This window comes from Zonotrichia albicollis, chromosome 31, assembly GCF_047830755.1.
Source record: "Zonotrichia albicollis isolate bZonAlb1 chromosome 31, bZonAlb1.hap1, whole genome shotgun sequence".
NCBI lineage: Eukaryota > Metazoa > Chordata > Aves > Passeriformes > Passerellidae > Zonotrichia > Zonotrichia albicollis.
In genome coordinates, this window is record NC_133849.1 from 3,163,066 (window position 1) to 3,175,262 (window position 12,197).

Here is a 12,197-nt window from a genome sequence, read left to right on the forward strand (position 1 = left end):
TGGGGCGTCTTGGTGGCCATAACAACCTTTGGTTCTTGTTTCCCATGACATCAGCCTGTTGCATATTCATAGACTTCTTGCATATCCATAAACTCATTTACATATTCTAGGAACAAAATTTGCTTCATCCTGTTTGGGGTCTCACCCCCATCCCAGCTCAATTTAGGATGTCCCATCCCTCTCCCAGCTCATTTCTGGGATGCCATACCGCTCCCAGCTTAATTTGGTGGTCCCATTCCCCTCCCACCTCAATTTGGGAGTCCCATCCCCTTCCCAGCTCAATTTTGGGGTCCCGACCCTCTTTTCCCCGCTCTCCCTCCCCTTTCCAATCATTCCCCTAATACCCTCCCCGTGTTTGGTTTTGGGGGCTTCAGGCCCCTCCTGCTCTGTTTTGGGCTCCCGACCCCGTTTTGGAATTATTTGGGGTCCCCAGCCCATCCCCCGGGTCACCTCTCCCCCCCTCCCCAAATTCCGCTGCCGGCAACTGATGAGTCATCAGCGAGACGCGCTCTGATTGGCTGGAAATTACCCCGCCTGGTCTCTGAGTATTTACCGCAAAGAGAGGCCTTGGTCTGTGGCTGGCAAGTGATGAGTCAGAGTTGGGCCGGGCGCTGATTGGCTGAAAATCACTGAGCAGGGCCAGTGCTCTGAGTTTGTGCCCAGCAAGTGGATGGATCGTCGTCAGTGTCGCGCGTTCCGATTGGTCGGGATCTGTTTTGGGGTGGGGACAGGAGGAACTGGGGTTACTTGGGGTTTATTTGGGTTTATTTAGGGTTTGTTTGGGGTTTATTTGGGGTTATTAATGGACAATTTGGCGTTTATCTTGGTTTTTACTTGGTTTATTTATGTTTATTTGGGGTTATTTGGAATTATTTGAGTTTATTTGGAAGTATTAGTGTTTGGGCTTATTTGAGTTTATGTGGGTTTATTTGGAATTATTTGGGGTTCTTGGGGTTAATTTTGGTGTATATTCGGGGTTTTTTTCGGTGTGCTCGATATAATTTGGGGTTTTTTGGCTTTTACTTGGGGGAGGTTTTTTTCGTTTTTTGGGGTTATTTGGATTTGTTTGGGGTTATTTGGGGGATTTTTAGGTATTGTTTGGGGTTATTTAGGGTTTTTTTGAAGTGTTTTGGCGTTATTTGAGTTATTTGGGGCCACGTGCGGTCAAAAGCTCCGCGAATGTTTCTCCTGCAAAAATCGGGAATTTTTCCTTAAAACTCCGAGAGTTTTCCCCCCAAAAAAACGGGAACGTTCCCTTAAAAAATCGGACTTTTCCCAACCAATAGCAGCGCGCCCTGCTCCAAACCATCCAATCACCGCGGGTCTGCCCTCAGGAACACCAGCCTCTCTGTGAACCGATCCAACCAATCACTGCATGCCTCCCCTCAGACACGCCCGCCTCTCACCCCGAACAAACCAATCACAGCGTTCCTCTTCTCAGCTACTCTTGCCTCTCTCGACCTGAACTGACCAATCACCGGGCGTCTTCCCTCGGCAAAGCCCGCCTCCCCCACCTTCTCCTGTCAATCAGCATACCCTATACGAAACCAACCAATCACCGGGCGTCTCCCCACAACAACTCCCGCCCTCCCCGCCCTGCTCCGATGAATCAGAGCCGATTCCAAAGCAGCGCCCCCGACCCCGGGGCGGGGCATGGAGCGGGCGCCCCCTCTCCCCCCCCGCCCCCCCAGGACCCCCTCAGGGACCCCCGGGAGCCGCCCCGGGCTCGGGCGGCTCCTGCGGGAGGCGCTGGAGAGAGCGGGGGAGGCGCTGGGAGAGGACGGGGAGGCTCCGAGAGCTGCTGAGGAGGCGCAGGGACAGGTGAGGGGTCCTGGAGGGGTCGTGAGGGGAATTTGGGAAGGGGTCTTGAGGAGGTTTGGGGGTGATTTGGGGAGGGTCTGGGGGGAACTTGAGGGGGTTTTAGCGGGGTCTAGGGGTGCTGGGGGGGCTTTGGGGGGAATTTGGGGAGGGGTCCTCGGGGGGTGTCACGATCCATCCTCACAGACGTGTTTCGTGATGGTTCATGGATTTGATCTTAGGGTGCAAAAAGAACCAACACGGTACAAGGGGGTTTGCAATGATAATCGAAACAAATGCACCTTTATTGAATGACCACAGCAAAATGCGATAGAGGGATTAAGGGAGAGAAAAAGATGGGGGAAGAGAGAGACAAAAGAGAGCGAGAGAGAAAGAGAGAGGGGATAGAGCTAACAAACGTAGAGACGAAGTCCTTTGGTCCAGTCCAGTCGAGGATCCGCTGTTACGTCGGGGAGGTCTCAGAGGCCCAGTTCATCTGGACCCCAATTATACTCTTTTTCATTGGGGCGAGGGGGATGGATTTGCAGCCGAAACAAAGGTAGTTTATTGTATCTTCAGGGGGGTGGGAAATAAGGATACACACAGTCCAAGTTTGTCAGCAGGCGAGAGTCATTGTTTTTGTTGTCCACTGCCTACACCTGCAACATCCATCTTGCTTTGGGCAGCTTTCCTTCCTCGCCCTGTACACCTCCCCCGAGTTGGGGCTTTCAGTCCCAGTCTCTGGAAGAAGGTGAGAGGGGCCTTCTCACATAGGGATTTCATGTCTCAGTCCCTTGATGAAGAGGTTTCTTACATCTCTACTTGTCTGTCACGGTGGTTATGAATGGTCTTCTCTTGGAGGAGGGGACCACCCTAAAGCTCAAACCAGCCAGGCTGAGAGGTAGGGAGGATTCCAGAGCTATTGCGCAAAAGGGCAGGATGCCCTGTGAGCTCAGTGTAGCGTATAACAAACAACATCTGTGAAAACAGCAACTTAGCAACACTTTCAGGCCTCAGGCACATGACTTTCCGGCCACCGGATCAGCAAACGGGGGTTTTAATTTTTTGGTGGATTCTCTCCATGACAATCGTAAGGCAGATGAGGGATATTTCAGACAGACTCTCACAACACAGAACACACTTGTTCTCCCAGCTCCAGAAAACTTGATGCAGCAACAAAAACATTCCTGCAGGAACCACCAAAGGCCAAGGGGCGTTTGGCCACTTTCCCTTCTGCACCGCACGCTCGGGCAAATTGCGCAGACCAAGCAGCCTTTCTCCTCTTCCCCATTGGCCTGAAGACACTGTGCACCAAGAGAAAGCTCCTGGACACCCGGGTATCCAACAACAGCAATTTAATGTTCCTCTAGTGGGTGAAGGGAAAGGAAGTGCTGGCAGAGGAGAGGTGTTCCCCGCAGGCTCAGGCGGGCCCCAGCAGACGCAGCCTCCCGGATCAGTTCTCCACAGCGCCGCGGCAGGACACTCAGCCACGGGCACACAGGAAAGGCCGCGACTCCCAGAGGCGGCGGAGTTGGTCTCGCATCCTCTGGAGCCGGGAGCAGGGAACGCTCTGTACAGCTAAAAGGATGTGCAGAGCTTGAAGCGCCAGGCATGAGATGGCAGGGCTGCTGTCATCCGTCATGTCCTGAAGGGCTGCAGAGAGAGAAACAGAGGCACAGTCAGTGGCTGGATCTGCGGGGAGCTGGGCAGAGCCTCCAGCCTCGTCCGTGCCACGCAGCTCCTGGCACGGCCTGGAGGAAGCAGGAGCCAAGAAGGACGAGCTGGCAGCTGCTGGCCAGGAATGTCCCGCAGGCCCCTGCAAGGTGTCTGCGCTGTGGCCCCGCTGCCCTTGGGGCGCGCACGGAGCGGAGCCGTCGGCGGGCGGGCCAGGGAACGCAGCTGCCAGCGGCAGCCCCCGCCGAGAGCCCGCGGGCCTCACTCACCGCTGCAGATGACGCGGAAGTGCGGCTGCTGCCCTGTCAGGTAGCGCCCGGCCATCCCTGGGGAGCACAGAGCGTGTCCTGCCTTCAGAGGCACAGCTGCCGCCCACGGGCGCTGCCAGCCCTGAGGCCACACGCCCTGCTGGCCGGGCAGGGCTCAGCCCGGGCCCCTGGCGCACGCTGCCGCCCCAGGGCACGGCTGCCAGAGGGCGGCAGCAGCAATGCCCAGGCCAGCGGGGGCTGCCCATGCCCGCGCCCGGATCCTGCTGCCGGCACAGCAGGCGGGGCCGAGGCCGAGCTGCGGCAATGGGGCGGGCCGGGGAGGGAGCCGGGCTTGGCGCTCACCCATGAACCTGACGGCCGCCTCTCGCAGGGGCTCCTGTGCGCTCCGCAGGTACGGCAGGGCCAGGCGCAGGTGCTCGGCCGCTCGGCTCCTGTCCTCTGCCAGCTGCAGAGAGCGGCAGGGCACGGAGGGAAAGGATTGATGCGGGCCCTGCCCCTGGGCCGGGCGCTCCCCACGGCCGGCGCTGCTCCCCCTGCCCACAGAGCCCCGAGGCCCGGGCAGCAGCCGCAGGCGCCGGGCTCGGCACGGGGCACAGGGTCCGGCGAGCCGCGGTGCTGCCCCGCAGCAGAGCCCGGCTGGCTCGGGGCTCCGTCGGCACCGGCCTTGGGGCCAGAGGAGCCTGGAGCAGAGCCCGCACGGCCCAGGGAAGGGAGCGGCGTGTGGGGCGCAGGCCGGTGCCCCTGCGTGCGGCACTGGGCAGGGGCCACAGCTGCCAGCCCCACAGACTGGGCGCCGTGGGCAGGCGGCTGCTGCAGCGATTGGGCTGGGCATTCCAGGCTGTCCTTACCAAGCACTCAGCAAATCTCCACATTTGATCTGTCTGCAGCAGCTGCTTGAGATCCTTCCTCTTCAGGAAGCTCACTGCAGAAAGCAGCGTTTCCCGAGAGGCCTGCAGAGCAGCAGAGAGCCAGAGATGGCACCGCAGCCCAGGGCACAGGAGCCGCATCTCTGTGCCAGGGCCGGGAGGAGGCTGGAGCCCGTCAGGTGCCAGGGGCTGGGGAGACAGCTGAGCCCCCTTCCATGGGGACACCCAGGAGGCCTCACCTGTGCCACACACGGGTTCTCATCGTGGCAGTGGAAGAAGAGTGGGAGCAGGCTCTGGTTCACAGGCTTCTTCAGGGGCTTTTCTCCCTTTGCCACTACAAAGGCAATCACGTCTTGGAAGAGGCAAATGGAGAGCAGCTGCACAAGGCTGTTGTCCTGTTGGAAAGGAAGCCAAATCCCTTCACATCAGCTGCTCCAGGCCCCCCTGTGCCCAGGCCCAAGGCAGCACCCAAGTGCCCGTGGCTGGGGGCACAGAGCCTCACATTGTCAAAGAGGTGCCAGAGCACCTCAGCCAGCTGCAGGGCGATGGGGCTGGCTATTGCCAGGTCTTCCTGCAGCATCAGGAGGCTGAGCACAATGAGGGTCTTCTCCACGATGTCTTCATCCCTATCCCAGAGTAGCTTCACAAGGCTTTCGGTCAGGCTGTACATGCTTGGATCCTGTGTGCAAAACAAGGCTGGGCAACCCCATGCTGCTGCTGCTGCTGCTGCTGCAGGGCTCAGAGGCCGAAGGCCTGTACCAAAGCACTCAGGCAGCTGAACAGTGAGCCTGGAGAGCTGGGAGCAGCTGCCACAACAGCCAAAGCCCAGCTAAGCCCAAGGGGCTGCTTGCCCCAGCCCCACGCTGCCAGCACAGCTTCAGCTGCTGCCTCCTTCTCACCATCGAGGTGAGCACCACGAGGCCTCGGAGCGCCACGCGACGCATCTGCCTGGACTGGCTCTGCAGGTGCCTTGTCAGGATCTCCAGGACTTGTTCAGCACATTCGCTCCAGTCCAGGCAATCCAGGAGCTGCAAGGCACAGAGCAGGCACAGAGGTGCCCAGCTGGCAGGAGCTCAGAAGTGCACAGGGCCGAGCCAAGGCAGCAGCACAGGGCACGGGCAGCATCCCAGGCAGCTGCGGCTACGAGAGGGCAGAGGGGTGGGAGGCAGCTGAGCCAGGCAGCGCTGGCCATGGGGCTCATCTCCACCAGGAAGGCCAGGGCGGGCATTTCCCAGTCTGAAACGCCTTTGCTGAGCAGCTCAAAGAGGCCGGATGCCATGCTGCAGCACCAGATGATGGAGACACGGCGCATCTCCCTGGCAGGGAGAAAAAGGCACCATTGCTCCTGGGCCGGGCGGGCAAAGCTCTCCCAGGGCTGACTGGCAGAGCTCTGGTCTGCTCCCGAGCTCCCCGGGGGCGCTTTGGGAGGCGGCTGTTCCCGGGCACCCTCCTCTGCCGGCCTTTCCCAGTCTGCTCATCCCTCCCTTGGTGACAAGGCCCTGCCGCCCATGAGCACGGGGACTGCGTGGGGCGTTGCGGGCACAAAGGAGAGGGGCAGTAGGGAGAACGAGGTCTCACCTGGCCAGCAGACCCACTGCACAGTGGTGGGTGTCGGCACGGAGCAGCGTGTCCCAGGCACGCTTGCGCTCCGTGGACAGCACCACGTGCTCATAGCGCATTTGGCAGAGCAGGGCCTTCAGGGTCTGCAGCGCAAAGCTGTGTGCAGAGCAAAGGCCAGGTCACGCTGGGAGCCCCGGCTCCTGCCCTGGGGCATGGGAGGGATGGGGAGACTGGGAGGACTGGCACGGAGCACCTGTTGGGGTTGGCGGAGAGGCCGTGTTGCTCCTGGCATCCCTGCCAGAAGGTCTCAACCTCTTCTGGCATCTCCTGCGTGCTGATGTAAGCTTGGAAGAGCAGATGCAGAAAGAGACTGGGGAAATACTCCAGCACGACAGGCGAGCGCCAGGCCAGATTGATGATTTTCCACACTGCCACAGTTGCCTGCATGGAATAAAACAGCCAGAGACAACGCTCAGTGGCCAAGACATCCACGTGGCAGGGCCTGAGCGTGCAAGGGAGAGGCCGGGGGAGACACGGGGGGAGCAGGCGGCCTGGTGCCCCTGAGCCCTGCCCCTAAGGCAGGATTCAGCCCAGTGCCTGAGGCAGGGAGATGCAGCTGGGGGGAGCACAGAGAGCTGGCTGCTCCAGAGGCAGCCTGGGGGCTGGCAAAGGCCGGCACCAAAAACTCAAAGCCAGGGCAAAGACTCCTGGTGCCTCTCTCCTGCCACAGAGACCTGTGGCCCCGGGGGACATCTCTGCCAGAGGACAGCCAAAGCCAGCGTGCCTTGGTGTCTATGTGATCTTTTCTGCAGGTGGCTGTTGGCAGGAGCACCTGGAGCAATTGGTGGCCACACTTGGTATCCGTCAGAAGGCAGAGGCTGTTGTCCCTTCCTGGAATGATTTTTGCTCGGAAGTGATTATCTGCAGCACAAAACCACCATCCCCTATTGACTTTCACAGGACAATGCCATTCTTGCAGAGATACTGTCAAGTTGCCTTGTGTGCTTCTGGCTGTTTTTCTTTCTCTCTGGATGAAAACCTCAGCCCAGCGTCTGATGGCCAATGCTGCGGGTGCTGCCCGTCTGGCTGTGGCCAGCAGCTCCTGCCAAAACACAAGCGGGTGCCTTCTAGGCAAGGGGATGGACTGGCATTAGCAGTCATTTTCCCTGGTGTCACGGTTTGATGCTGGCACAATGCCAGTGCCCCCATGGAAATACATTCTCCCTGGTGTCTGCTGTGAGATGTGACCAGGAACAGAGTGAAGCAGGCTCCAGCTGTGGAATACAAAGAAAAAAAAATCTTTCTTAACTTACAATATATAAAAGAAACACACAGAAATAATGAAAACATTCCAAACATTTCTCCTCCCCCCAACCAAATTCCCAATACATCCCAGTAAGGCAAAACCTTGGACTCGCAATTCAGTTGCCACCCCTCAGGTCACCAACTCTCAGTCCATCACCACCCCTCAGATAATCAACTCTCAGTTCATCAAGGAGAGAGGAGTTCCTCTTGTGCCACAGGCTCCCCCAGGAAACACAGTTGAAACCTCTTGTATTTCCATGTCACACGTGGCACCGCCCGGAGATCATTTCCCATGGTGACATCTTCCTTCCATGCCCAGTGCTCTCACCACTGCACACGCACCAGAGCTGCTTCTGGGGTTCCTCTTTTAAGGATGCTTTGCCCAGTTCCAAAAAGAGCAACAGTCTCTCACTTTTGGGACACCTGTCCCTCCCAAATTCACCGCCTGGGGCCGAGGGGTCTCAAGAACAAAGATCTTCTTCCTCACTGAAGGCAGAGGGCACCACCACCCTCCTCATCCATCTCTGTTCATGCCACTCCTTCACATCACATCACTGCACTCTCTTGGCTCCGAGTCATTGTGTCCCCCTAATGCACTCTCTAAATGTTCTCTCTAAATGCACCTCTCTAAATGTACCCCCTAAATGCACTCTCTGTGTCACAGGAAAAATGGTTCTGTCCATGGCTATACAAGAAAAGTTCAGAGAAAGGCCACTCCATCATTTCCTCCAGCCTAAGATTCTTCTCAACTTCTCTTGTGGCCCATCTCCTCTTATCTCATCTCTATCTCTCTTCTCATTCAGCTCCAGGAGGATCAGCATTTGTAAGGTTTCCATCATCCAAGAAAAGCGTTAAAATCTCGGGCTCTGCCTGCCCAGAACTCCCACGCTGGCCCTGCCGGGCACCTTCTCTCTGCACCCCTTCTCCTTCTCGGCTGTGCTGCCAGCACAAGATATCAAATTTCAAGGTGGCACAGGCACAGACACCGGCTCTCTCTCTCTCTGTGGCCGCTGCCCGATGCCTCTCAGTGCTCCTCCACCCTTCCATCCTGCAGGGGCCTTCACCTCCCTTAGTTGTCCAAGGCCCGGCTCCCCTCACCCGGCCGCATGGCTTCCCCTCCCGCACCCAGCCCGCAGCCGGGCAGGGCAGCTCTGAACCTTTCACCCACGGAACCAAGAGAGCTTCCCCTGGGAGTTCTCTGCTTTTAACCCCCTGTGTGCTCAGAGGTGAATCCATGTCCTCAGGGGCCACACATATCCAAGGTGCCATTATTCAAATCTGAGCACTGATTGGTTTGACCACAGCATCCCAAAAATCTCACTTCCTTTTCAAACTAGGACAGGGAGGAGGAATGTTTTTAGGAGGTTTTTATTCTGAGTTCTGTGTGTTCCTTTTATATATCATAAGTTTATAAAGTTTTTTTTTTCTTTTATTCCTGAACTGGAGCATGATTTGCTGTATTTCTTATCACATCTCACAGTGGACACTGGGGACAATGGATTTTCATGGGGGCACTGGCATTACACCAGCGTCAAACCAGGATGCCCACTCCGCTTTAGAAACACAATTTTATTAATGAGGGGTCAAGAAAATTACTAACAACTATTAAAATTATTATAAAACATGCATTTAAATTTTAAAAATATTCCATTATATTTTAAAGAGTTAGAAAAAATTGAAAATCATACTAAATTATTTTAAAATATTATTTAGAGATTCTTAACAAGGGCTGAGCTCCCACTCCCTGCTCACTGTGGGATGTGGGGAGGGGGCGATGCTGACGGGGCTGGGGGGGAGCTGCAGCTCTGGGGGGGCGGGGAAATTGCGCGGTTCTGGTGCTGCTGCTGCTGCTGCTACTGGTCTTCCTCCTGCTCCTCCTCCTCCCGCTCCCCCCGGGGCTAGCCCCCACCCTTTGTCCCACTCCCTTTGCCCAAATCCGTCCCATCGCCCCCCAATAAACGGCCCCGGGCCCAACTGGGAAGCTTTACTGGGAGCACTGGGAGCAGGCACTGGGCGGGGGCAGAGCATCAGCGGGACTGGGGGGACACGGGACCCCCCCAAAATCAGCGGAGCGGGGACGGAGGGGGGGTCCCGGCCGGGCCTGAGCCCACGGGGAGGGGCTGCGGTCGCCGCTGGCTCAGGAGCTCTGTGGGCAGAGAAAAGGGGGTGACACCGGGCTGGGGGCCCAGCAGGAACGCACCCGCTCCGCTACGGCGGGGACGCCACCCCCGGCACCGGCCCTGACCTTCTTGCGCAGGGAGAAGCCGAGCCCCAGCACCGGGAAGACCAAGCCCAGGACGAAGCCCCGAATCCCCATCAATATCTTGCTGCGGGCGGCGTCCGGCGGCATCTCTGGGGGGTCCGCAGGGCTCAGCACCCCCAAAACCTCTCACCGACACCCCGAGCCCCTCCCAGCGCCCCCTCCAGTCTCATTCCAGTCCCTCCCAGTCGCATCCAGCATCCTCCAAACCCCCTGCCTTTGCACCCAGCACCCACAAACTCCCTCACAGTGCCCACCAGGACCCCCCCAACCCCATCCCACCCTCCCCAGCATCCCCCAAACCCCTGCCTAGCCCTTGCCCAGCCCCCAGCCCCTCTCCCACTTCCAGCCCGGCTCTCTCCAGCTCCCTCCCAGTGGCTCTGCCAGCGCCCCCAGAGGCTCCCCCGTACCCCAGTGCCGCCTCAGGGGCTGCTCCAGGCTGACGTGCTCCACCTGGCAGCTGTAGCTGAGCCCGCACCGGGGGGGGTTTCCAGCAGCACCAGCAGCTGGTAGGTCCAGTCCCCGTTGGGGACCACGTCGGTGGCCACCACGTGCTCCGAGAGCTCCTGCTGGCCCTGGAATCACCTCACCTGGATGGCAGAAATCCATCACGGAGCAGAGCAGGCGGCCGGGGCCGGGCTGGGAGCTCGAGGGGGGCACCAGCGAGATGGACACGCTGGGGGACACTGGGAGAGACAGAGAGAGAGAGAGCGGGGAGACACTGGGATCAGCTGGGGGGCACTGGGAAAGAGAAGGGAGGGCTGGGGTGGGCTGGAGAGGGACTGGGAATGGACTGAAATGGACACGGAATGACAGGGAATGGATTGGGGAATGTGGTGGGAGGGATTGGGGATGGGCTCGGATGGATTGGGAATGTGCTCGGAGGGAGTGGGAGAGACTGGGAGGGAGTTGGGTGACACAAAGAGATGGGAAGGAATGGGGGAACTGATAGGGTGGAGGTCTAAGAGTGAACTGTGAATGAACTGGGAAGAGACTGGGAATGGACTGGGAGAGACTGGGGAGGAACTGGGCATGGTCTTGGAGGGACTGGGATGGCACTGGGAGGGATCTTGGTGGCACTGGGAGGAACTGGGAATGAAGAGCGCGGCGCTGGCAGGCCGACTCCGGCGCGAGGCACTCCGTGCTGCGGATCTGCCTGGCAACAGATGAGTCATAAACACGATGCGATCTCATTGGTTGCCAAGCGTCAACTTTCCGGGTCGCTGAAATGGAAGCGCGGGGGGGCACTGGAAGGGACTGGGAGGATCTGGAGACCCCGGGAGTCGGCACAAGGAGGGCTGAGGGCTCTGGGCCGATGTCCACGGAGATTTTGAGGGGCTCCAGGGTTACTGGCAGAGCAGGCCCCGAGGGGACACGCTCTCCCTCGTGCTCACCTCGGCGCTCCGTGATGAACCGGGTAAAGTTCTTGTACCAGCACCGGCAGAACCAGTCAACCGCAGTCCGTCTGTCCTCCATGAATACCGCGTTGCTGTTCCAGCGCTTGGCCAACTTCTCCCCATAGCGGGTGAACCCCACAAAGTGCCCCACGTCGCTGTCGAACATTATGAACTGATCCCGGTTGTCGACGGATCTCTGGACGTACTTCACCTTCTCTGTGCCGTTAATGAAGTAACACTCGGACTTTGTCATCCTCTGGAACACCCCTGAGTGTGCAGGACACAGGTCAGGGAGTGCCAACCCACCACCCTCTCCCAGCATCCCCAGAGCTCCGGGGGCCACCCCGGATCCCCACTCCGCACCCCCTGTGCCCCACGGCCGGCATGGGACCCTCCTGCCCGCGCTGCCGCTTCCCCTTTGCCGCCCTTCCCCCATTTCCCCTTCCACATCGTCTCCCCTCTCACCTCCGGCCGCTCCCCAAATCAATTTTGGGGTCCCATTTCCCCATTTTCCCACAAATTCCCCAGTCCCCAGCCCCGTCCCGCTCAGATATGGTGTCCCACCTCCGCTTTTGCCCCTTCCCCACCCTCTCCCAGCGCTCCCTCTCCTCCCCCCACCCCTCAGCCCCTTCCCGCTCTCCTTTGGGGGGTCCCCTCCTCCTCCCCCTCCATTCCAGGCTCCCCCCTTCGCCCCCTTTTCCCCCTTCTCCCCCCCTGTCCCAGCGCCTCCCGCCCCCCCGCTCACCCGAGAGCTCCGCGCCCGCAGCCGGGGGGGCTCCCAGCACCACCAGTGCCACCAGCAGGGCCCCAGCTGCCGCCCCTCGCCCCATGGCCGGGGCCGGGCAGGGAGCAGCAGCCCCAAAGCAGCCGCGCTGCGCTGGGAGCGCCAGTCCGGAGCAGGGCGGGCTCGGCAGCGCCGCGCGCACTCATTGGCTGCCGCCGCTTCTGGGCAGAGACCGGCCACGGGCTCTGCCCGGCAACCGATGAGGCAAACCAACGTTCAGATCTCTCATTGGCTAAGAAGCCTCCTGCCTGCGCTCCCATTGGCTGAGGCCTTTCCGGGACGCTG

At 59.3% G+C, this 12,197-nt stretch overlaps 1 protein-coding gene across 1 annotated transcript in view; it reads right to left on the reverse strand.

Annotated features, from left to right (window-relative positions):
- The window catches only part of LOC141725892 (uncharacterized), a 95,958-nt gene that overhangs the window by 46,492 nt on the left and 37,269 nt on the right, over positions 1-12,197 (reverse strand). The window lies entirely within an intron of this gene.